General features: G+C 43.0%; 1 long non-coding RNA gene across 1 annotated transcript in view; it reads left to right on the forward strand.

The window, feature by feature from the left end:
* Positions 1-5,235: 5,235 nt before the first annotated feature.
* The window catches only part of LOC146834837 (uncharacterized), a 34,637-nt gene continuing 14,907 nt past the window's right edge, over positions 5,236-24,965 (forward strand). The window contains exons 1-2 of the long non-coding RNA XR_014960342.1: positions 5,236-5,329; positions 5,923-6,036. This is a non-coding gene — a long non-coding RNA (uncharacterized LOC146834837). The remainder of the gene's footprint in view (positions 5,330-5,922; positions 6,037-24,965) is intronic.

Raw genomic sequence — 24,965 nt, forward strand, 5'->3', positions numbered from 1 at the left:
TTTATCTCACTTCATGTACTAAAGTAAACATCCTCCCTCCCAGGACTTTATAAAACACCTGGCCCTGGCTCGTCTCCCAATTCCCTGTAAACTAAATCCTCGTGAACACCATCTAAATCCATTGCAACATCTGGAGGGACATTTACAATAAAATGTTGGAGCGCAATGATACGGCAAAATTGGTAATGCCGCGCTACGACATTTTTTAAACGCAGGGATGCTTCTTTTTTCCAAAACTACGGTGCACCCTGCGTTTCCCCTTGCACTGGTGCTTAAAAGGCTGCCTAGCTCCAGCGCAGGCACCCTGCCGCCATGTTGCAAGGGTGCCTGTGCTACAGGGGCAATTGTTTATGTACAGGAAGGGACACCTTCCTGCACATAAACAATCTTGAAAGGTGATTTGCTCTTTCTACGTGAAAAAGCACTAAAAGAAACAAGCATTGAAAATGCAATAGGTCTCGCCTTTGATTAAGTTAAAGCAATTTGCTATGCTAATGGTATTGTATAGCAAAGCAAATGGTTTTTAACTTAATGAAAGGCGAGACCTATTGCTTTTTTAATGCTTGTTTCGTAGGGTAACACTGTCTGGGCAAAGTCCTCACCTCATTAGTACAAGTTTAACAACAAAATACAGCCATAAACAACAGAAAGATGACCAGCCAACCTTAAAGAAGGGCCTTTCACTGTGCTGAAAGCCACGTAATAGCCGTGTGTATAGAAACGTTTGATGAAACTGAGCTAGAATCAACATTTGTTTTGATTAAAATCTAAAGATTATGCAGCAGATTATTATATGAATAGGCACCAATGTGGCAAATCCATAATTATGTGGAAAATGTACCATCCGCAGAATCGCATAATTACAGTGGCCCCTGGCTATGTTCACCGACTAACCTTCAACTGCACATCGTTTTGTAAGTTAACCGCTCTGTGACAGTTTGTTACCCCCTCCAGAAGGTGGAGGAAGTTCACACAAATTAACTAATGTGTCTACCTCATCCTAGGACAAAAAACACTTGAAAATGTGCCAGCTCAGGGGTGTAAATTACCCTTCATCTGGTAGAGTGCAACGAACACGGCATTAAATGTGCGATTAAACCTCACCCTGACAACGGAGCCACAGATAGCTGGCGCTAAACCTGCATCGCCAGAGGAAGACACGGCGGAAGCACGGAACGTGTGCGGATCCCGCCTAATCTGAGAGTATCTGAATGCAATTCAATTATTTCAACTATCGAGACTGATAAAGCAGGCCTTTAACAGCACAATAAAGAGCTGGCAGTGGTACAATACATAATTAGAAACAAGCTACTCTCCCGACGGTGTTTAAAGTGTCCATCTTGTACCATCAGTCTTCCTCTCAGAAAGATGTGTTTATTTTTTTCTGTTTAGTATAGCGCGAACTTGGCTAAGGGCACTGTAGCGCTTTAAATGAGAATACAATACGCAAAGTTAGATTAATCTCTTGTGTGTTAAGGCCGGGGGAGATTGATTTGAGCAGAATCACAGTATGTTGATGAGCCGGCGCCGTGACTCTAGCATGGTTCACTAGTTCCAAAGATTGCAGTTCTGGCCGTTAGACCACAGCTCCTCTCCATTACTAAATGGATACTGCAATGTGTGTTTTTCCACAATTGAAAAAAATATAGCAATAAGCAAGTGATGTAGCATTGTGAAGAAAAGCACATCCCTTTGAGCTGATCTGTATCTGGGAGCTGAGAAGGGAACCCGATTATGTTCAGGCAGAATTCGAGCTAATGGCTGTGGCCATGGCCCTGGGCAGGGATGTGTTTGCGCAGCAATGGTAACTAATGCGGACAGATTTCCAAATCACTTCCCTGTCCAGTCACAAAGTTGCAGAAATTCCTAATAACCGGTCAGGTGGGATAATTGTCTAGGCGTGGTCTAAAAACCGCATGTAGAGATAAGAGACCTGGGCATAAACTACCGAGGGAGTGTTCAGAGCCACACACATTTACCATGGCATTAACTTCCCACCAAATACACTGTGTATTCCTCTTAAACACGTACACACCTATTATCAATATGGAGTGGCACACCGTCGGGGGAGACACAAAGGGAAAGCAACAGAAGGCAATTAACTGAAAATGTCAAGTGGCCGTAAATGCACACTCTGAATGTTGTTGATGTGGGGCCGAGGAAGGTGGAGGACAAAGCAGTTACTTCCAATGCGCACTCGTGAGGCGACAATTCAGTAACAACCCGACTGCCAATCACGTCGCTTTTAGGAAGCTATTAAAAAGCCCAAATGAACAATAGAAGCAATCTGCAGTAAAATTAATCAAGTAACTGCTGGCTGCTGACTCTGCACGTCACCCTTTCCCTGGAGATGCACAAGCGCCCCTGAAACCCAACCCTCCTCTTTTCCTCGCATCCTGATGCTCTACTGATGACATTCTTTTTGTGCTGCCATCAATCGCTTAAAAAACAATCGCTCGCCATTCCCGCTGATTATTTTTGCATCACACTTTCACTTTAAAGTGAAAGCAAGATGCAAAAATAAACACGGGGCGCCATGTCTCCTTTTTTGTCCGGCCCATCCGGACTGGATCGCATGGCTTGTTTACATAACACGCCTCCTTGCGATAACAAACTGCTTCACGACAGCCGTGAAGCAGGCAATCCAGTCCGGATGGGCCGGACACAAAAGCCAAAAGGAGGCACCCTAGAAAGCTTATTTCCAATGTCAGGCCACCGTTTAGCATAAACGGTGACGCCAGCCAATGGAAATAAGGGGCGGGGCTTCAAGCCCTTTTCTAAAACTCCTCATTAGCAATAAATCTCGCCGAGCGAGCTGCGCATGTGCGCAGCAACGCTAGGCGAGACCTAAAAAGTGACGTTCTGGTGGCGATGTCCCCTTGTAAATATGTCTCCTAGTCTCCCAAATCATCTGTAATATTTTTGATGTCCCAAGAGCATTATTTGCAGGTGTTTTAGTCTACCTGGTTCTAGACTGCAACACTGATGTGCCTCTCTATGAAGTTGTAACTTAACTTTATGTTTTTTCATGTAATCAGCCACAGTCAACTTTCCTTGCCAATACCTGTCTTCTGTTTCTCTGTTGCTTACATTTTATTGTCCATGGCAATGTTATCATCCTCGGCTATCCTAGCTACATCCTCCGGTCCCAGGATGCTCTGATGGGAGGCAGCGCGCTTTACAAATCTGCCGGAACAGAATTCATAAAAACTGTACATTGGTAAAGAAGTAGCTGGAGATACAAACAGAGGACCCCGAAGGACCCTGTCATTAGAACTGTTTGCGATTTTTTTAAATTTGACACTGGATGAGTTCCAATGGGTTATGAGAACAGTGTTAAGTGAAAATGTTGCTATGATTGTTGATGTTCGAGGCAAAACAACATTGTGCCTAATGGAGTGCTCTCCAGCCTTAGGAAGGCCATTTTCTGGTATTCAATAGTCATTGATGGATGCTTCACCATTTTTTAATGAGGCAGCTCCCTTTTTCGAAAATGTTAGTCTTTGGAAACGTTTCATAGACGACATTTTCTTCGTGTGGAAGGGTGATAGCAACACACTTGAAGAATTTATTGGGTGGCTTAACGCCAGTGACAACAATCTTAAGTTTACCTCACATTCCAGCCGGACAGAAGTAGAGTTTCTTGACATAGTGATTCGGGGTGTAGAAGAAAGCATAACAGTGAGCTTTTTTCGAAAACCAACAGCAAAAAATACTATCTTGCAACATCAGAGCTTCCACACCACATGCCAGAAAGACTCCATACCCTTTGGAGAATTTCTCAGGATAAGACGCAATTGTACCTCGATACAGGATTTCCATTTTCATGGAGATGCTTTAAAAACACGCCTGTTAGCTCGAGGCTACCCCCATCGACTAATAAAAACAGCATTCAAAAGAGCCAAATATTATAACCGAGAGGCTCTTTTGAGTGGTCAGACTCGAACTCCTAAAGAGCAGACAGTATGCGTCATTAATCATTCGCAATTGAATTACAAAATCAAAAATATCATCACCAAGAATTGGAAAATTCTTAATGTGCATGAGGGAGAAGCACTTCCGTTACCAATCATAGCATACAGGAGGAATAAAAACCTACACGATATGCTAGTACATACAAGGCAAGATACTTGCAAAAAAGGCCAACAGACCACTCTTACTGGACTACCCCCGATTTTGGGGAATCATAGATGTGGACCGTGTCATGCCTGCGAGACTGCCATTGTCACAGACACTATCACCTACAAGGGAAAAACATTGAAATTGAGAGACTTGAGTAACTGCAGAAGCAGTAATATCATCTATATCATCTTTTGCCCATGTGAATTGGCATACGTAGGGGAAACATGCAGAGAATTTCGGACTAGATATAGTGAACATAAGTCAGCTATAAGAACCAAAAAAGTCTCTGCCCCGATGGTCACTCATTGTCTGGACAAACACCATGACGAACAAGATCTTCGCTGGTGTATTTTGGAAAAGATTAAAACTAAACCTGGTCAGTCAAATGAAACCGTTCGCAAACGAAGAGAAACCTTTTGGATTTTTTCGCTAGACAGTGTTAAGAGAGGATTAAATGAAGAAATTATATGGAACATCACGAATCGCTAGGTCTAGCATTGCGTATGTGATTAAACCAGGTTTTTTCTTAGTAATCTTATTCTTCAATGAATCTTGGACCAATTTGAAAATATGTGAATTCTGTATCGGTCAGAATTGTCTGGCCTTTTCAGATTAGCCTTATTGAACCATATTACTTACATCATGTTCTTTAGTTCCGGTATCACAATATAGTGATAATATAGGTTTTGTATACTAGCCATTGCCACTATATAAAAACATTTTTTTTACATTATATATTGGCCACTTGTTAACTAATGCGAGCATCCCTGTATATTACAGGTTCTAGAAATCTACTCGTAGTTAACATGAATTATCTGTAAACACATCTGTACTTGTCTAGGGTTTTATATGGGGTGTTTTATTTAAAAATTATTCTAACAGATTATGTGCATTCTTAAATGTCCATCTAAAGAATCAAGTATAGGAAGGACTCATACAAAAATGTATTCAATTTTCGCAATCCCGCTTCTATATCCACTACGTGGTCCACTGGAAACACACTTAGGGCGGGCCTATATCTCTGCAGTCCTACCTTTATGTTCACAACTATGTTTTGACCTCACGTTTAGGTCACATATAGCCTCTACGCATGCGCGGCTGTCTCTTTATAATCAGACAGGCTTTGGCGCCAACTACTACGTATGCTCTGAGACGTTTCTGGAGACGCTGTTGGATGTACAAGAATAATAGATTGCCCAGATAAGAGGTGAGCTTTACAACACACATAGATGCGGCAGCCTTTTTTTGTAAATATAACGTTATAATCGCAAACTTTGGCGGTTCCACCCCCGTGTATGTAGCCGCGGTAGCATTTTCCTTTACATAAAACTTTTCAATCGCGAACTTCGGCGATCTAATCCCCGTATTCCCGCTTTCTTTGGCAATTAGAACATCAATATCATGGTTTTGTGTATATTGGTATCTGCATTTAGATTCCAGAATCCACATAAGAAAAGTTTTAGTATCACCCCCACGAGGCGTACATTGGTATAACTTGTTATTTTTATATTCGAGCAGTGAATACAGCTAAAGATCTTACTCGAATTAGGGGTGCTGCTAGAAGATATAGGATATATATACTTTTTCTCCCTCCACGAAGAGATATAGAAACTATGCCATCTAGGTCCGGATGGAAGCAAATACTGGCTATAGTCCATATGTCAAGTTAGAAGGTATTATTTCTTGAACTGATAGACAATCCACTACTATGGCCTAGTTGAACCATATGGACGCGAGGGCTTATGTCGGGTATAAGGCACACCGTTTTGCCAATCATACTACCATATGCTTTATTTTTAGGAGGACACGGCCTGTGAATGCATATAGAGATTCAACCCCCTATTATTTCATCCATAAATCCGAACGAGGGGCAGAGTATCTGACTGTATGCACGTTGACTTACATTAGATTTAAGTGAGTATTTGACAATCTTGTGCTCTGTTTCTGAGTTACACCAGTTTTATTTTTAGAATACAGTACTGAAACATAAAATATATTTAAAATTGTCTTTTTGAAAGCTCATGTTTGGCAATTGTCTTTATATTTTTAGATAATTAACACATTGACGCACAGGCAACCGCCGTCTTTCTTGAAACTAGTGCCATAGAAGTGAACTCAAGCTTTTTTTACACATTAGGTAAAAATAGTTAAAAATGGTAACCTTCTTTGAGGCCTTGACATTGGCAACGTCTATCTAACAGATTACATAGAGCATTACAAATTGTCCCCTATGATTACATCTTTTTCAGAATTTGTATTTGTACCTCCATACCACGAAAACAGCGTGCTCAAAATGCTCTATTGATACCTGGCTTACGAACATTATATTTGACGCCAAATAGTAAGGGATACAGATGTGCAATAATCTGATACAAATCTATAATTTTATACGTTCTTTCTCTATATTCACCCTATACTCGAAGGCCAGTTTTCTTATGGCACACAAATGGAGTCTCATGGGAACATTTCTCTTCTTTTCTATAAACACCTATTCTCTGTTTTAGAATTGATTTGCACAATATTTATGTATAGGTGGGGAATGAAGGCCGTCATCGACTGGATGAGGATCAGCCGACTGAAGCTGAACTCGGACACGAAGGAGGTCCTCATCCTCGGATCCACCCCCTCGGCTTGGGATGACTCCTGGTGGCCGACTGCACTAGCAACACCCCCAACACCCACCGACCACGCACGCAACCTCGACTCTACCCTCTCCATGACGAAGCAGGTCAACGCCATCTCCTCCTCCTGCTTCAACACCCTCCGCATGCTTCGCAGGATCTTCAAGTGGATCCCTACCGAAACCAGAAGGATGGTCACCCAGGCCCTTGACAGCAGTAGACTGGACTACAGAAACGCACTCTACGCAGGAGCCCCGGCCAAACTCCTGAAGCGGCTGCAACGCATCCAGAATGCCTCCGCACACCTGATCCTCGACATCCCTCGCCGCAGCCACATCACACCCCACCTGAGAGACTGCACTGGCTCCCTGTCAACAAGAGGATAACCTTCAAATTCCTCACCCACGCACACAAGGCACTCCACAACACCGGACCAGTGTACATCAACAGCCGTCTCAGCCTCTACACCCCCACCCGCGAGCTCCTCTCCGCAGACCGCGCCCTCGCCACCGTCCCCCGCATCCGAGGAGTGACCGCCGGCGGCATATCATTCTCCCATCTCGCCGCAAAGACAACACCCTTCCCATCCGCCTACGGCAGACCAAAGGCCTTCTGACCTTCAGGAGACTTCTCAAGACCTGGCTCTTCGAACAGTAGCAGCTTCCCCCCTCCACAGCGCCTTGAGACCCTCACGGGTATGTAGTGCGCTTTACAAATGTGATTGATTGATTGAAAGACAGCGGACTTTCAGGAAACGCAGCAGCCTCACAGACTTAACACCAGAGAATGTAATTCCCTACTACAGACTCAAAAGGTCAACCATCCTCCACATCCTGAACATCATTGCCCACAGGCTGACGGTACCAACACAGCGGACAACCAACATCCCTCCGCAGACAAAGCTGCTGGCTGTGCTGCACCTGTTGGCCTCTGGGACATTCCAACCAACAACCGCCAGAGTCGGAGGAGTCTCACAGTCATCCCTATCCAAGTTCCTTAAACCTGTCCTGGATGCCATCATCAGCTTGGTACCCCCCAGTACCTATACTCCCCGCACACTGTACAGGAACAGCTGGAGACCAAGCAAGGCTTCTACGCCATAGCTGGATTCCCACACGTGTTGGGGGCAATTGACGGCACACATGTCCTACTTGTGCCCCCTGCCGACACCGCACACCCATACTGCAACAGAAAGCACATGTATTCCATCAATGTGCAGGCAATAGTGGACCACCGGGGACTCTTCACCAATGTCGTCGTCAACTACCCAGGCAGTGTGCATGATTCATACTTCTTCCGACAGTCCATCATCAACCGGCGCTTCCAGGATGGCACCTATGGGAATGCAGTGCTCGTTGGTAAGTACCAACGGAACACAACACAAACACCTGAACTCACGACTGTGGGAACGCACACGTTACAGACTCACACTCAACATGCCAATCAACATGGCCACCTACCAGACATGACAGCACAACTTACTGTGGTGACCTGGGCAATCCATGTACACGAGCCAGCAACGGCATGGCACCTCAGCGACACAACAGCAATGAGAATGTACACAATGAAGGAGGCAAGTGACCTATGAATGAGAATGTACACAATGCCAAGTGTGGCGTTGATGGGCTGGCCAGACTGTAGTATGAAAACCACAGACATGCCTATGTCGACACATACTGCTGGTGTTTGGAGTCTAGTGGACAGTGGACGCAACCATGTCACCCCAGGCAGTGGGGAAGAGCGCGGAAAGTAGCTCATTACGTCCCCCCCTGTAAGCGTGAGCGCAGTGGGCTGTCCTGGCGTATGCCAGGCCAGCGTAGGGGTGTGAATAAAAAGCCAGTAGCTCTGGGTGTGGTTCTCTTCCGGAATGGGCAACGTGTCTGCCAGGGCGGCGCCTCCCAGCACACCATGAGGCTGACGTCGTGATTGGCAGTGCCTGCAACCATGTGTGCCTGCTGCACCCCAGGCCGCAGGTCCCCAGAGCCATCTTGGCCGCCCCTGCGCAACCTGGCCACACCGCTCACCTGCCGACACCGGCGTGTGTCAAAGAGTGCCCACCACGTGCCTGTTCAAGCTCAAAGCCCGAGGCCTGTGACCTTGGCAGCCTCCTCAGACCATTGCTTTCCTCCCAGAGACAGGCCCGCAGTACTCCTTTTGCATTGACGTACTCCACCGGCCTACACAGCGGTCAAGTAGGTGACACATTTGGAACTGAGTCTTGATTATATAATGGCCGGGTACACATATTAATGCCGAGTTTAAACACTATACTCCCTTCGATGTAGTGACACCAACTCTGTGAATAGCATTCCAACCACACGTGTCTGGGGACCCTTGCTGACTACTGCCTACGGCCTACACTGCGGTTGGGTAGGTCACACATTTGGAACTGAGTCTTGATTTCTTCACAGCAGAGTTCATATCATTGTACGCAAGGAGAGGAGTAAGAGGAAGACTTGGGTCAGTCCTGATGAAAAAAGGATACCCGTTACGGAGGTGATCGAACACTACCAACAACTGCTCTGGTGCCACTAACTCTGTGCATCACAAGCCGACGATACGTGGCTGTGGGCCCATGCTGACCGCCGCCTCCAGCCTACACTGCGGCCCTGTAGGTCACACATTTGGAAATGAGTATTGATTTGTTCATTTCAGAGTTTACATCAGTGTACAGGCATCATCGCAGACTGCATCCCCTCCCAGCTCTGGTGCCACTGACTCTGTGCCCCGAAAGTCATGGACACTCTCTGGTTGGACTTTGTTGGTGTCTGAGTATATGGCCTGGGGGTTGTCTTCATCATTATGTAGCTGATACTGACTTGGCGTCGAGAAGGAGTCTGGTATTCATCTTTTCTATATTGCCTGTTTCTGCTTGGTACTGCCCTCTGCATCATGCCCTGGAAGAACAGCTTCCACTGTCCCCCGAAACACTCCGCGACATTCACCTTGGACATCGACGAGGACCCGCTCAGCCCTCGTGGCCCTACCTCAGTGCACCACAAGTCACCGTCCCTTGCGGGTGTGCCTGTGCCGGCCACACTGCATCCGGGTCCACTAACTCTGTGCAGCTCAAGTCATGGACCCTTGCTGTTTGTACTTTGAACTTCTGATTGTCTGATCACTGTTGTAGTTGTTGCCAGCACCAACCAACCCCTGAGGGGTGGCTTACACTACCCAACACCCATCCAGCACTGGCGTCACTGGACCTGTGACCCTGCCAATAAAAGATGCCGGGCATACGTGCCCGTAGCCAGTTCCACAAATTATCTCAGTGTGTCCGTGTGGTCATTTTGTGTGCATGTGCGCCTAGGGCCATGCCATATTACATTGTGCAGTGTACAGCGGGTGCCACCTTGTCACCTCAGGCATTGGGGTAGACCTGGGACATGTAGCTGTGTCGGACCTCCCTGTGAGCGTAAGGGAGTGGACCGGCGTACAGCAGTACGGCGTAGGGGTGTGGTCATTCAACACGTGGCTCTGGGCGTGGTTAAGTTTAGGCCTTGCAAAGGGACTAACTAATGCCTGTGTCTCTGGTGTAGTGTCGGGGCCACCCGTCACGCAATATCCAATGTTGCTGTGTAGCATGCCCCCGGAGTGTGGGCCGGGTAACTGAGGGTGCGCTAGCCTGCTCTGGGTCAGAGATCAGACATTGCAACTGTTGTGTGTGTCGCTGTTTCCTCAGCATAAGCCAAAGGTCTAACCTCAACCGCATGGCGAGTTCAGCCAGGTATGAACTCTACATCTGTGTCCGCCCTGTCCTTACCATAGGCCTACACACACGTTGCCGCCCACCTTCAGCACACAACATCACTGTGTCATAGTCTGGCTTGTGGACAAGCGCAGACAGGCAAGACAATGGTGTGCCGTAGGGGTGCAAGTGATGCAACTGCGCTGCGCACACTAGTGAATAGGCTCGGGGGAGGGAGGAGCAGCAGTGAGGCTACGTAATACACATTGATGCCGCTCATTTGCTACAAGTAGTACATGTCAAACAGGAATCACTAAGTCACACATATCACACACCAATGAACCAGTGAGCCTGCCAACACATCATGCAGAACCAACTATTGACTCATCTCTCTCTCTACTGTCACAGATGACCAAGGATATGTACTCTGCCCTTGGATGATGACACCCCTCTGAGCCCCGAACACACAGGCCCAGAGGCAGTACAATGCGGCCCACAAACTCACCAGGGGCATCGTGGAACGCACATTTGGCATGTTGAAGTCACCTTTCAGGTGCCTGGACGTCACAGGTGGAAGGCTCCTGTACAGCCCAGACATTGTGTGCAAGATGATCGTTGCATGTTGTGTGTTGCACAACATATGTGTATGCAGCAAGGCACCATGGAAGTTCCAGAAGCACCGGACAATGATGATGATGAAGATGAGGCAGGTGGTTGATTTGAAAGATATAGAGGCGCACTCAGTGATTCTGTAATAATCAGTTTTGCCGGTGCATAAAACAAGGGTGCTGCACTACGGATGTGTGCTGGCAACACACACTACAAATGCCAAAATAATAACAGGGAAAACCCTATTTGTAGTGACCACTGTTCCTATAGAACCATCGTTCTGTGATACTAAACAACTATTTTAACAAATGTACAAAGCTTACTTGCTAATTCGAGAACAAAAAGGGCTAACCTTTTATTCAAAGAACTGGTTATTTTACGAACAATCATTGATGATAATGCAATTCGTGCATAAATCAATGTGCTAATACATATCCATCTACTAACACAAGAGGGTATTTAAGCAAAATTAAAAAGAATCTTGGATTCCTTAAATGTAGAAAGAACATAAATTTGTACAGTACAGTTTTCTAGTACCAAGACATTTTTCTAGTACACTGTATTCTTGTATATCAAATCACATATTTGTTGCGTGGCCCATAGATGTCACAAGACCAAAGCCCAATGCATTTCGGGACTCTCTGGTCCCTTCCTCAGGGGAAGTATTCTATAATCAAAAAAGAATTGACATCATATGTAATACATAGGTTGAGTTTATGGGAGACTAACTAATTAAACTAAAGAGAAGTAAAAAGTAAAGTAAGAAAGGCTTAGAACGTACGGAGAGTCCAGTATTTAGAGAAAGAGCGAGGGAGAAGATAAAAAGTGAAAAGGAAGAAAATTGACAAAGCCAGAAAGAAAACGTAAACCAAAAGAAAACCGCTATAATCTGTAGAGGTAAATGTACCTAGAGAGCACCTGTGATCATGAAGAGGTTTGTAATCGCCACATCCTGTCCTAGTGTAGGCTAGTAGAACACTGAGTGGAGAGAGGTAATACACTCCAAACTGAGTGGAGACAGGTGCACGAATAAAAGACCACCCGGTGAGAGGTGTTAGTCCTAAAGCAGATAATAGTCGTACCTGCAGAGTGGTCAGTGAATACTTCAACTGTATGCTGAGCAAATATTCTCAGGATATAAAAACCTACAATATAACCAATAATAAGCAACCGTGCTGCAACAGAATCTTATCAGTAATGAGGTTTTACGCAGCACAAAAAAGTTATAAAGGGAGTTTTCAGAATCAATAAATGTATGATACCATAAAATATCTGCTTAGCGTGCACTCACCCCAATAATGGGTATGTCGCTAGTTACTTGGAGCTGGGTTAGAGATCACCAAAAGAAATTCTTAAACGAGAAGTCTGATATAGACTCTAAAAATGAGCAAAAACATCGATGTCGAAAAACTGTCTCTTGAAGAAACGGTAACAGAAAAGTGTACGAATTATAAACGTACAAACAAAATTACCTGTAAAAGAGAATAGCGAGGTGCAATGGTTGCGAGACTCAGGTACTGCTGCCAAAGATGTGAGAGTTACGGGTGGCGTGTAAGGTGACGCCATTTTATCAAGGACGTCGAAACAGGACTAAACGCGTACAACGCGGGAAAAAGGAATTGTGGGATTTGCAGTGAATAATGTAGGATTATCGGGAAACCAGCATAAGAATAGTGACAACGTCACGGCTTGTCATCTAAGGGGAAGCGTTACTGACAAAGAAGACACTAAAGATCACAGTAAAACAATGTATGCACACACGTGTAGTGCCGGCATCAGGAAGGCTGGACTAATAAAGGACTAATAACACAAGATACGGGCAAGGAAGCCTGAGATATGTGAGGAATAAAAATTGTGGCAAGGCAGTCACAAGCGGTCTGAGGCTCATATCTAAAATACGGCGGTAAAAAAGGGGTAAAAAAGGAAAAAGGAACTGGAGGTAAACACTAGTGTTACGTGTAGACAGGCTAGATGGCAAAATGTCAAACAGAGGAAAAAGACCAGTGTCTGAAAGGGACTATGTATGTGAAATGAGATAGGAATGTAACTGTTATGGAATCCTGTAAAGTTGTAGTGGCTAATAGAAAAAAAGAAGAGAATGAGGGAAAAAAGGAAGGAAAGAAGAAAAGAAAGGTCAAAAACTTCTATTTATAATGACAAACAAACATAATAATTGGTACTACAGACAAAAACGTCCATGAGATTACAGATAGCAACTCATATCCAATTTATCATTAAGCCCTTTGGGCGACAAAGTTTGCAAGAAATCAATCCAGAAAATCTCTTGTTGAAGTAGTCTTCTATTATTATCCTGTCCTACATGTTTAGAGACTACTTCGACAATATGTGCCCTAAGTTGAGTAATGTTGTGTTTTTGTTCAGACCAATGTGTCGCCACACTTGAGGTTTTGTTGCATGTTCGTATAGTACATTTGTGTTCTGTTAAGCGTGTTTTGAATTTGCGTTCTGTCTTGCCTATATATGCTTGACCACAAGGGCATTTCAGACAATAAATGATGTTAGTGGTATTGCAGTCTGAGGTGTGTTAAGTGAGATATTTCTGCCAGAAATAGGATGTGTGAGAGTATCCCCGGTAATGATATTATTACAGTGTATGCAGTTGTGGCACATCATAGTTCCTTTAAAGGTTTGTTTACTTAAGGGTTTCTCTGGTGTTTTAATTAAATCCTGTAGATTTCTCCCTCGTGTGTATGCAAATGTAGGTTTCTCACTAAAGATTCCATGGAAATAAGGTTCGTTTTGGAGAAGCTCCCATCGTTTATTGATAATTTTCTTAATTAGATTGGAGCAGGTAAAGTATTTGGAGACAAAGGTTGGTGTCATTTTCTGACTCCTAGGAGTTTTGAGAAATAGCGATGTGCGATCTTTGTTGACTATTCTGGAGATGCTATTATCTAGGATATCTGAGGGACATCCTCTGTGCAAACCGTTGTTTATGTAGTTCAATCTTGGTGGTAGCAGTAGCTGGTTCAGAGCATATCCGTTTTATACGGAGAAAATGAGAATATGGCAAATTGGAAATAAGGCTTCTTGGATGAAAACTTGAGTGATGTAAGGTGCTATTTCTATCGGTGGGTTTGGTATAGATTTCAGTGATAAGTTTGTGTTGAATATGATCCTTGGTTACTAAGACATCTAGGAAGTTGATGTGATTGGTACTGATGGAATGGGTGAATTGAATTCTGGGATTTCTGGTGTTGAGTTCACGAATCAGATTCTCTAGTTGAAAACATTGGTTTTGACCAAATTAGCAAAATATCAGCAATATATCTAGTATATTGTACAAGTCCTGTAGTCCAGTTGGTATTGGTCAATATATAATCGTTTTCAAATTTCGACATGAAGATATTTGCATATGCCGGAGCACCTGAAATTCCCATAGATGTACCAGTCAATTGACCAAAAAGGGTATCTTGCCATCGAAAGTAGCTGTTGTGTAAACAGAAGAAAAGAAGTTTAAGTAAAAAAACACTAACATCTTCAGGCAAATCCATTTTAAGTAGCGCCCATTCTGTGGCGTCAATTCCTTCTGAGTGCACTATGGAGGTATAAAGTGCTGTAACGTCAATGGTACATAAAATCAAATTTTCTTGCAAGAAAGGTTCAATAACCTGCAGTTTCTTCAAAAAGTCAGTGGTATCTTTGGTGTAGGCACACCAACTTTGCACGAACTTCTGGAGAAAATGATCAAGGTATTTTCCTACCGGATCAAAGATTGAACTACATCCGGAGAAAATTGGACAGAATGGTGAGTCTGTGGGATGTTTGTGAATTTTTGGTGTCATATAAATTCTAGGTCGCCGGGGATTCTTCATGGTAAGATAAGATTTCAGTTAAGAATCAATGATACCCATGTGTTCAGCTTGGTCTAGTATTTCTAGAAGAATATTTTGTAGATTGCTGGTGGGATCTGTATCAATGGTTAAGTAAGTTGTGGTGTCCATTACGTGTTCATTGACTTTGCATTCATAAAAGGTGGTGTCCATAACAACTAACGCACCTCCTTTATCTGCAGGTAGGAGAGTAAGTTCTTTATTATTGGCAATAGATCGAATGATGCGTTTCTCGTGCTCAGTAAGATTGGAAACTCTAGGCTTATTATAATTAAGCCTGGCTACATCATGTTTGACTATATTTTCAAAGGTATCAAGGATTTTATGTGAAACAGGATGCTTATAGTTGCTTTTAAGCTTGAACTTAGTGGAAGTATATTCTTGTAGTTCTGTTGTTTCTTGCAGAATGTTGGTGAAATAGTGGCATAAACGTAGCTTGCGCATGAATTTATATAGAGCAATGTCTGTATCTAGTCTAGTGGTGGTAGTAGTAGGAACGAATGATAGGCCTTTGTCTAGTGTTCTTACTTGTTGCTTAGACAAACTAGTAGATGAAATATTAATGATCAAACTACGCTCTTGCCACTTCGTAGTGTTTTGCCCCCCCTTGTCCTCGCCTGGTTTTGTGACTGTATCGCTTATTGTTATGGGGATTGATGATGGTGGTTGTCCCTGATCCGGTACGTGCGATAAAAAAGACAGTCTTGAAGTAGAAGGTGTTTGGGGATCAAGAGATGTTATAGGTATAGTAGTTGGCCCTGTCGTAGCTAAAGTTGATTTGGAAACTGGTGGTCGATGAATAGATGTGTCCTGTTCAGTCACTATAGATTTTTCTGAAGAGGTGGTGTTTTTTTTATAATTGAAACGTCTTTTGGCATAAATCTCCGCCTATGTGTAGACCTCATTGAGCTTGTAATCAATGGTATCCCTACGATACTTTCTGATTTTGCCTTCTTTTAATTCTTTATTATACCGATCCAATTTCTGATTTAGATCTTCTAGGGTAGCTGTCCATGTATTGGGTTCCAACCTTTTTTCTAGTTCGTTTTTTAAGTTAAAGATTTCTTCATCCAGTTCTCTAATGGTTCTGGATAGTTCCTTAATAATTAAAAGAATCAAGTCGAGAGAACATTTGTTCAAGATGGAGGACCATTAATCCATGAATTTAGGATTAATGTGAAATCTGAACAACATGGGTCGTATCGATAGGCGTAATCCACGTGGAATTCTTTTGGCCCTACGATATTGGACAAGTGTGGAGGCATGTAATCTTTGGTTGAGTTGTCTGCGTGTGAGGTATTCTAGTTGTTTGAGTTGTTGTACAGTGGACCTCCCGTGAGTATCCAACAGTTTAACCTCTTGTATTAAGGCATATATGTCTGTTGCTTGTTCACTAGTGTAAGCCAGGGTAGATACCCTATTGTCCGGGATACTAGTAATGGAATCAAAAGTCGACATTATGTGTAATCTAGGGTGCTGCCTCTGTCTGCTAAGGGACAAATAGTTAATTTGAAGGATATAGAGGCGCACTCAGTGATTCTGTAATAATCAGTTTTGCCGATGCATAAAACAAGGGTGCTGCACTACGGATGTGTGCTGGCAACACACACTACAAATACCAAAATAATAACAGGGAAAACCCTGATTGTTGTGAGGTGTGGCTCACTGGTTAGAGGCGGCAGATCCGCAAGCAGAGAATCGGCCAGGGACCAGGGTTCAATTCCCGACGCGGCAGGGTTGTGGACCAGGGTCAAAACGGACTCGATAATTCTCGCCTCGGTACCTACTCTAACCAGGAACACACTCGGCAACTCTGGGCATTAGCTTGCCTCATCTCCACAACGGCCCCCCACATTCGCCGGGGATGCCTGGTTTCACCTTGGAGATACCCAGGAGGGACCATCTCACAGGGATAGCCAGGACGGGTTCCCCAGCGGTCTACAGCGCCACGACGCCTCAGGGCAGCAGTGCGCTTTACAAGACACATACATTTACATACATTTACATTTGTGAGCACTGTTCCCATAGAACCATTGTTCTGTGATACTAAACAACTATTTTAACAAATGTACAAAGCTTACTTGCTAATTCGAGAACAAAAATGGCAAAATTTGTATTCCAAGAACTGGTTATTTTACGAACAATCATTGATGATAATGCAATTTGTGCATGAATCAATGTGCTAATACATATCCATCTACTAACACAAGAGGGTATTTAAGCACAATGAAAAAGAATCTTGGATTCCTTAAATGTAGAAAGAACATAAATTTGTACAGTACAGTTTTCTAGTACAATGAAATTTTTCTAGTACACTGTATATCAAATCACATATTTGATGTGTGGCCCATAGATATCACAAGACCGAAGCCCAATGCATTTCGGGACTCTCTGGTCCCTTCCTCAGGGGAAGTATTCTATAATCAAAAAAGAATTGACATCATATGTAATACATAGGTTGAGTTTATGGGAGACTAACTAATTAAACTAAAGAGAAGTAAAAAGTAAAGTAAGAAAGGCTTAGAACGTACGGAGAGTCCAGTATTTAGAGAAAGAGCGAGGGAGAAGAGAAAAAGTGAAAAGGAAAAAAATTGACAAAGCCAGAAAGAAAACGAAAACCAAAAGAAAACCGCTATAATCTGTAGAGGTAAATGTACCTAGAGAGCACCTGTGATCATGAAGAGGCTTGTAATAGCCACATCCTGTCCCAGTGTAGGCTAGTAGAACACTGTGTGGAGAGAGGTAATACACTCCAAACTGAGTGGAGACCGGTGCACGAATAAAAGACCACCCGGTGAGAGGTGTTAGTCCTAAAGCGGATAATAGTCGTACCTGCAGAGTGGCCAGTGAATACTTCAACTATATGCTGAGCAAATATTCTCAGGATATAAAAACCTACAATATAACCAATAATAAGCAACCGTGCTGCAACAGAATCTTATCAGTAATGAGGTTTTACGCAGCACAAAAAAGTTATAAAGGGACTTTTCAGAATCAATAAATGTAGGATACCATAAAATATCTGCTTAGCGTGCACTCACCCCAATAATGGGTATGTCGCTAGTTACTTGGAGCAGGGTTAGAGATCACCAAAAGAAATTCTTAAACGAGAAGTCTGATGTAGACTCTAAAAATGAGCAAAAACATCGATGTAGATAAACTGTCTCTTGAAGAAACGGTAACAGAAAAGTGTACGAATTATAGACGTGCAAACAGTATCACAGAACGATGGTTCTATAGGAACAGTGCTCACTACAATCAGGGTTTTCCCTGTTATTATTTTGATGAGGCAGGTGGACCACACCCCACTGCAGCCGCAGCAGGAATGGCCCATAGGGACACCCTCATTGCAAATTTCTTCAGATGAGCACGTTACATTGTGACTGTCCTTGGCAATCATTGCACAGTACAAAAATGACCACAGGCACAGCATGTGCAAATAAATGCGTTCCAAAAACACATTCCCTGAGTGCATGTCACTCATCTGTACAGGCACATCACTCAGACAAGTGTGAGTGCGACATATATTGCTGACGATTTTATGATTTGTTCATGGATGGTGGGTGTGTCACCTCTGTGCTGAGAGGCTGTTTGGGGTGTCACGCATTCGAACTGCCAGTTCTGTGTGTCACAGTTAGTAGGGTATCCCACTCTTCAGCGTTTCACATGTGTACAAGTTCATTCCATTTTTGGTGCCATTTGTGACCTACGGGTGAAAACAGGGCGCCTTTTGGGGTCAGATATGTACCACCATGATGCAGGGATGCCCCCTGTGACTCAAGTCCCACAACATGGGAAACATGTACGTAAGCGGGAGTCACTGCCCCTACATTCTTCCAAGCTTTCATAATTGATTGATCATGGTCATGACACATCTGTGTGCAGGAGGGGTTGCTTGTCCCTCTGCAATGTGAAGGGGAGATGCGGTTTCACACTGTGTTCCATGCATGTGTCAGCATTGGCGCAGTTTACATGCAGACTGCATGTCAATGTACATTGTGACTGTGAGGAGATGCCTATTTGATGCGGGACAATGGTCATTTGTTCTACGTCACGGATGTGTGGTTGTGCTCATACATTGTCATCTCACCGTTTTTTTACTCTGCTTTTATGGTGTATTATCCCATAAGACGCGTGGGAATTGCAGGCCTATCGCTGCTTATCGCTGACTTTTGTATCGCGATTGTCCACATCGCTACTATTTTCGAGTTCGTATTTCGCGTTTTTGCAGCGTCGCGTTGATTTTAACGCATTCATTTGATGCGTTATCGTGCGACTATCGCATGGTATTGCCATGTTTTGAATACCACATTGACACGCCGTTGTTTTCCCGCGATAGACTGTTATATGCAAAGTTGTGTTAAGCTAAATTTGCGATGGTTATCACACGTTCTTGAGAATATGCTCCATTAAGCTTTCCCCTTTATACACGTCCCCTAAGTAGGAAATGCTGATCTGGTCCTCCTGAGTAAAACCTTTCAGAGCAGAAAAGTGAGGACGACAGGTACCCTGCCACAAGGGTGTCATCCCAATCAGACGGCAGTCTCACTGAATAAGACGTAAGGCCGCCCACCAGCAAGCAAGGGATATTCGTGTACAATAAGGTAATGTCAGGGGCAACTGTGCTCCAAAGAGAAGATCCAGTAGACCATCAAATCCCACAAGATGGAGCTCCAAACGATATGCGGGATCGTCCCAGCCACCGGTGAACCAGTCGTTCACTGGTACCAAGTGCGCTGCCAAGTAGTAAAGATATAAAAAAAAAACATTCCATGGCCACAATCAAAGGAGAACTTATGTGCCGATTTATAAGCCACCTTGTGACACCCTCTGTCCACACACAGTACGTAAGCTTGGACGTCAGGGAGTGGAACTACCTGCAAGTAATGAGATATGGATAATTACCTAGGATATATAAGTAGCGCTGGGGACACATCATCTTGAATAGCACAACGCACCCCAAGGGATTAAGTAGAAGAGTGGCCCAGGGGTGCAGGTCCCGTAAAGTTTAAGTGCCCATGCTAAAACAGGAAGGTGAGATATGTGAATCCCCAGCTATTTGAAGGAATTACGTCCAAAGGGGATGTTCGGACGCCAGTACCGCTTCCCTTTTTCCCCCCTCACCTTCATCAAGGTGGACTTGCCTGCATTAATTTGAAGGCTCAACACCTCCCCATAAAGACAAAGGATATCCAGACATCAAGGTCCAGAGGTCTGAGGGTCACCAAGGAACAGGAGAATGTCAACCGCATATAACGTTATGCAGTCTTCAGACCAAATCCCCCACCTCCATCCCCGTACCCTGGTGTCGCAATGTATAAGACGTGCCAGAGGCTCTATCGCAAGAGCGAACAATAGGGGAGAAAGAAGGCAGCCCTGGTGCGTGTGTACCCCATTGGATTTGAAAGGGGGTGGATAAGACGCAGTTTACCCAGACCTGGGCCGTTGGATTACATTAAAGCAGACAAATCCTCCAATGAAATGCACTTCCTAAGCCCACCCGCAGGAGGAGGAGACCCGCAGGAGGAGGAGACGTAGCCAAGGCCTTAGAAAAATCTATAAGCAGGAGGGCCAGCATGTCATCCAAGTCCTGCATTCGAGAGAGAGCCGCATGCACGCTATGAATGCAGTGGCGAGTGCTGCGACCGAGCATAAACCCACATTGATCTGGGTGAAAAAGAAAAGGAAGAGCCTGGGACAGGACATTAAATCCACAGACAACCATCTCCACTCCAGAAGATTAGTAAAGACATGACAGATATACTCACAACTCAAGAATGTGCCACAGAAGCATACTCAGACTTGACAGACTCTACTCACAGTATAGAAAAGAGCGGTCATTGTACTTTGAACTATGCCTGCTGTTATAAGCAGATACTTTTATATAAGGGGAAAATTATATATTAAACCACAAGATACATGTGTATAGCAGACCATGTCAAAATTGCTGCTTCAATGTTCAATAAGTTCATATATGGAGGGTTATGCCTTCTACCAATAACTGCAGTAAGTGTATATTTATGTATAAGGCAACTACAGTTATTTGAAACCATATTAAATGTACCACAAGAAATATGAGGACATCAGACCATGTAAATATTGCTGCTTCAATGAACATATGGGTATTTATATAGAGGGGTTTCATCAAGCAAACAAAACTTTATCAAGCATCATGTGTATATGTACATATATGAATAAATGATTTACATTTTGCTGTAAAAAAATCCTTTCCATCATCCCTATACCTCCTCCCTCTGTCACATCCCAAACCTTGTTGGCTTCTATAAACTCCCAACCATCCTTCTCAAACTTTCACCGCTCCTTTTTAGCCATGCCAACCCAACTAACAAGCACAAACGGCCACTACTCACAAAAACAATGTACTACTTCTCCTATTCAAATCCATTCCTATCATTCTATCCCGACTCCAAACTCTACTAAGCACACAAGAAATCCAGAGCACGCACCTAACACAACTAATGCACAAGTAAAACAAACAAACAAAAAATTATCATAACCTATTAACTACTGATCTTGGGATCTAGAGTAGTGTGCTACTAGCCTAAAAAGCGCTTTAAAGTCTTGTTGGGGTTTTAGGCACTATATAAATACATTTACATGACAGACATTTTTTTTTAAGATCTTAAGATCATCCCCACATATGAACTGTTTTCTGACACTGTACCAGGATGTACCCCACTGCAACTTTATCTAAAATGGAGAAATGGGGTTTTGACTGTGAATAGTTTTTTTGCTAAATGGGGTAAAAAATATTGCAGTTCTAGAAAGTGTTCTTTATATAACCTAGTTGATAAAACTTTACATCATTTTGCCCTGCCTATGCCTGCCCAAGAAACATGAAAAAAAAATTCAAAACCTGTGTGTAAGCTCATTGGTTTCCATTAATATGCACTTATACGTACTTTATGTTCTGACGTGAGAGAAGTGATTGTAATTTCAATGACAACATTTTTGCATGCTGTTTGGCTTATATTTAACTGTACGGCCCTTTGTTGAACGGCAAATATGTTTGGATAGTAGCTGTTAGTTGACACAATAATTTATTAATAATTTTATTGCAATCACACTTTAGTTTCTGTTATTGGATCGTTATCTTTTTATCATTTATAAGCTCTTTTGAATCTTTTTGGCGCTATTTCATCAGTAGATTAAAAAAATACTTAGAGATAATTTCATTGCTCTGGGTTGTTTTACGCTATAGTACCTATTATTTTATTTCCATAAATGTTGGCAATGGCACTATGTACATGATTGACGGCACTTTAATTTTAAAATGCCGTCACCGTTATGAATTCTTTATTTATGCCATAAAATACATAAAACAGATTAAGGCATTGAAAGTATTATAAAAGTCCACAAATAAGATACAATTATTATCACACTCCATGTTCATTCATTAAAACATTAAGAACGTTAAAAAGCCTTCAAATAAATATCCATATGTATGGTTAAAGACCTGTACAGAATTGTATTTTTAGGCAGTTTAAAAAGTACATATTGCTATGGGTGTCCTTACAAATTATTGCTGTAAGTGTTGTATTTTTACATTTTGTGTATTATGGTGGAATTGCGTTTTATGGATTGTTGCATCCAAAATAAACAACTTCGATGATAACCTTTACAATTACAATTTGAGTACAAAAATACGTACTCTCATTTGGCTTTATCCTTGTAAAACAATCTGCGCACATGAAAATTTCCTATGAATGATATATTCTTTCCATCTTGAAATGTCTTCATGCAAAGCATATGTTAAAACAGTTTGGGTTGGTCACTGGTCTGACTCCCCGATTCTTTCTCGTGACTACGAAGATATTGTTCATAAACATCTTAGCTGAAGACCAATTGACTACACTGCTCCATTCTGGAACCCTTCTCTTCTTTCTGTGAAGTCGCTCTCCTGCCTAGAAAATGAAAAGCAATCTTGGTCCTGCAGAACTCTATTCAAAATCAAAATTGTCTGTAAGACTGAAGATTCAGGATGAGCCTACACATTTTTAAGTGTCCACAATACACCACAAGTCCCACCAGCACTTTGCAATGAACACCCACCTGTAGCACCAGCCACTCACCTGAAGGGACCTCTGGATCCTTGCGTAGGTCACGTCTGCCACATCAAACTAAAACTTGGTGGGGCCTTACTGGTATTGGCAATGTGTGATGAAACCAAACCCTCCCAGACACATCTTGTTTTTTGTTTTTTCCAACTGTGAAGCAGTCAGCCGTAGGCCAGGCCCAGAAAAAAGCCTTGCTGGGAATATCCAAGAAATAGTTGCCACTCTCTATCTAACGCTGTACACTTAGCTACAAATGATTACATTGTTTGATAGAGGCCCCACAAATGGCAGTGTTTGGCCAAAAGGCCCCTCGCCAAGTTTGTGAATTCTCCTAATTTTGGGTCGATTTTTAGGTGTCTGCTACTTCTGCATCCAGCAGACAATGAGCAATTGGCACTTGCAGAGTGCAGATGACTACATTTACGGATTCCAGCGAAACCTTTGGATCTGCTCGGATCTTCGCATTATCTGTTATTCTGGGAACTTGACAAGTTCAGGTGTTTGTCTTGTCCTACTTTGTGATTAGTGGCAGCCTTTTTGGATCATTATGATGTAACTTTCATGCTTTTCTTACTCGCCTACTTGATTTCTTTGCTATGTCCGCAGCAGGTATTCCACCATGGATAAGACACCAGTCAGAGAACCCCAAGACCAGAATTTCATTTAGGACCCACTTGATGATCTTCCACATGGGGTTTGTGAGGTGACATATCTCTTGAAAAACACTGACTCAGTGTCCCTTTTGGCTTATTTGGTCAGACAAGTTTCTAATAGTATTTGCTATATTTTTATGGCAACTTTAGTTGAGACCACTGCTGGTCAAATACTCATTTTGACTTGCGGTTAACCCAAAAGAACAGTGGCTCTGGCGACAGTGCAGTTCTTTGACATGACTAGGTCAGTGGGGGAGACAGTCAGGCTGAAACAGATTTCAACTTTTTATGTATGTCAGCTTTGAAAATAGAAACAGTCCATCGAACCATTTTCAATGGATGAGGCGAGGGCTCTTCCAAAATTGTTTTCAAATTTACTCCAGAATCTAGGAAATATCCCTTAGCATATGCTGGATCTAGAGCACTGAACCAATATATTCTGTAAGAGGGAAGTTTGCTTTCATTGTGTTAGAATAAACAAAATTAAACCAAATGCCCTTGTTCAGACTAAAATGTCCCAAGATATTTTCACTCGTCCTTAGAGATTTAACTGCATTAATAGTTTAGGGCAGGGTGACCACTTTACTCCATGCCATTATGGACACTTTATCCAGTCCCGGACTTTTCACGTTGTAGCCATTGTTTTCAGGTGTATAAATATAATTAGATCAATGGACGAAAAAAGACTACAATATCCAGAATTCATTAAGTGATCACATAAAAGTTGAGAGCCGGAAAAAAGTGTCCGTAATGACCTGAAAGGTGGTGGTCACCCTAGGTTTAGTATAACAACTACAAAAACAAGTTTGGTAAATGCAGGAAAGGAAGTAGAAAAGCAAAGGAATATAAACAATTGGTGTAGAGAAGAAGCTACTTGACTGGTGAATAAGCAGCAGACAAATTGAGTGCACACTTGGGGTATACACAGAAGTGTCTTCTGATCAAATTCAGATGTATATCTGGACTCATATGGGTGAACAAAGAAACAACGCTCACAAGACAGCAGGACCATTAACTAACTGCTCCATGAACACAGTAAACTGTAAATAAAAATGTTCAAGAGACAACACACATGAACGAGACAAAATAAAGGTTAACAGATAGATTGTCTATAGAAGAAGCCAGCAGTTAACCGCTGACGTGAGACTGCAAAAGATCAGAAAAACTGCAACAATTTCTGAATAGTGAAAAAAAATGAAGTAAATGAAAGTGCTGGTGGGAAGTGACAATAACACAAACAATCGGTACTAGAGCACAGGGAACGGAGGCACAGAGAAGGAATAGGTTGGCCTGAAGTAGAGAATGAGGGGGGCCAAAAAGAATGCACCAGGCAAGTGACG

Source organism: Triturus cristatus, chromosome 4_2 (genome assembly GCF_964204655.1).
Source record: "Triturus cristatus chromosome 4_2, aTriCri1.1, whole genome shotgun sequence".
Taxonomy (NCBI): Eukaryota; Metazoa; Chordata; class Amphibia; order Caudata; family Salamandridae; genus Triturus; species Triturus cristatus.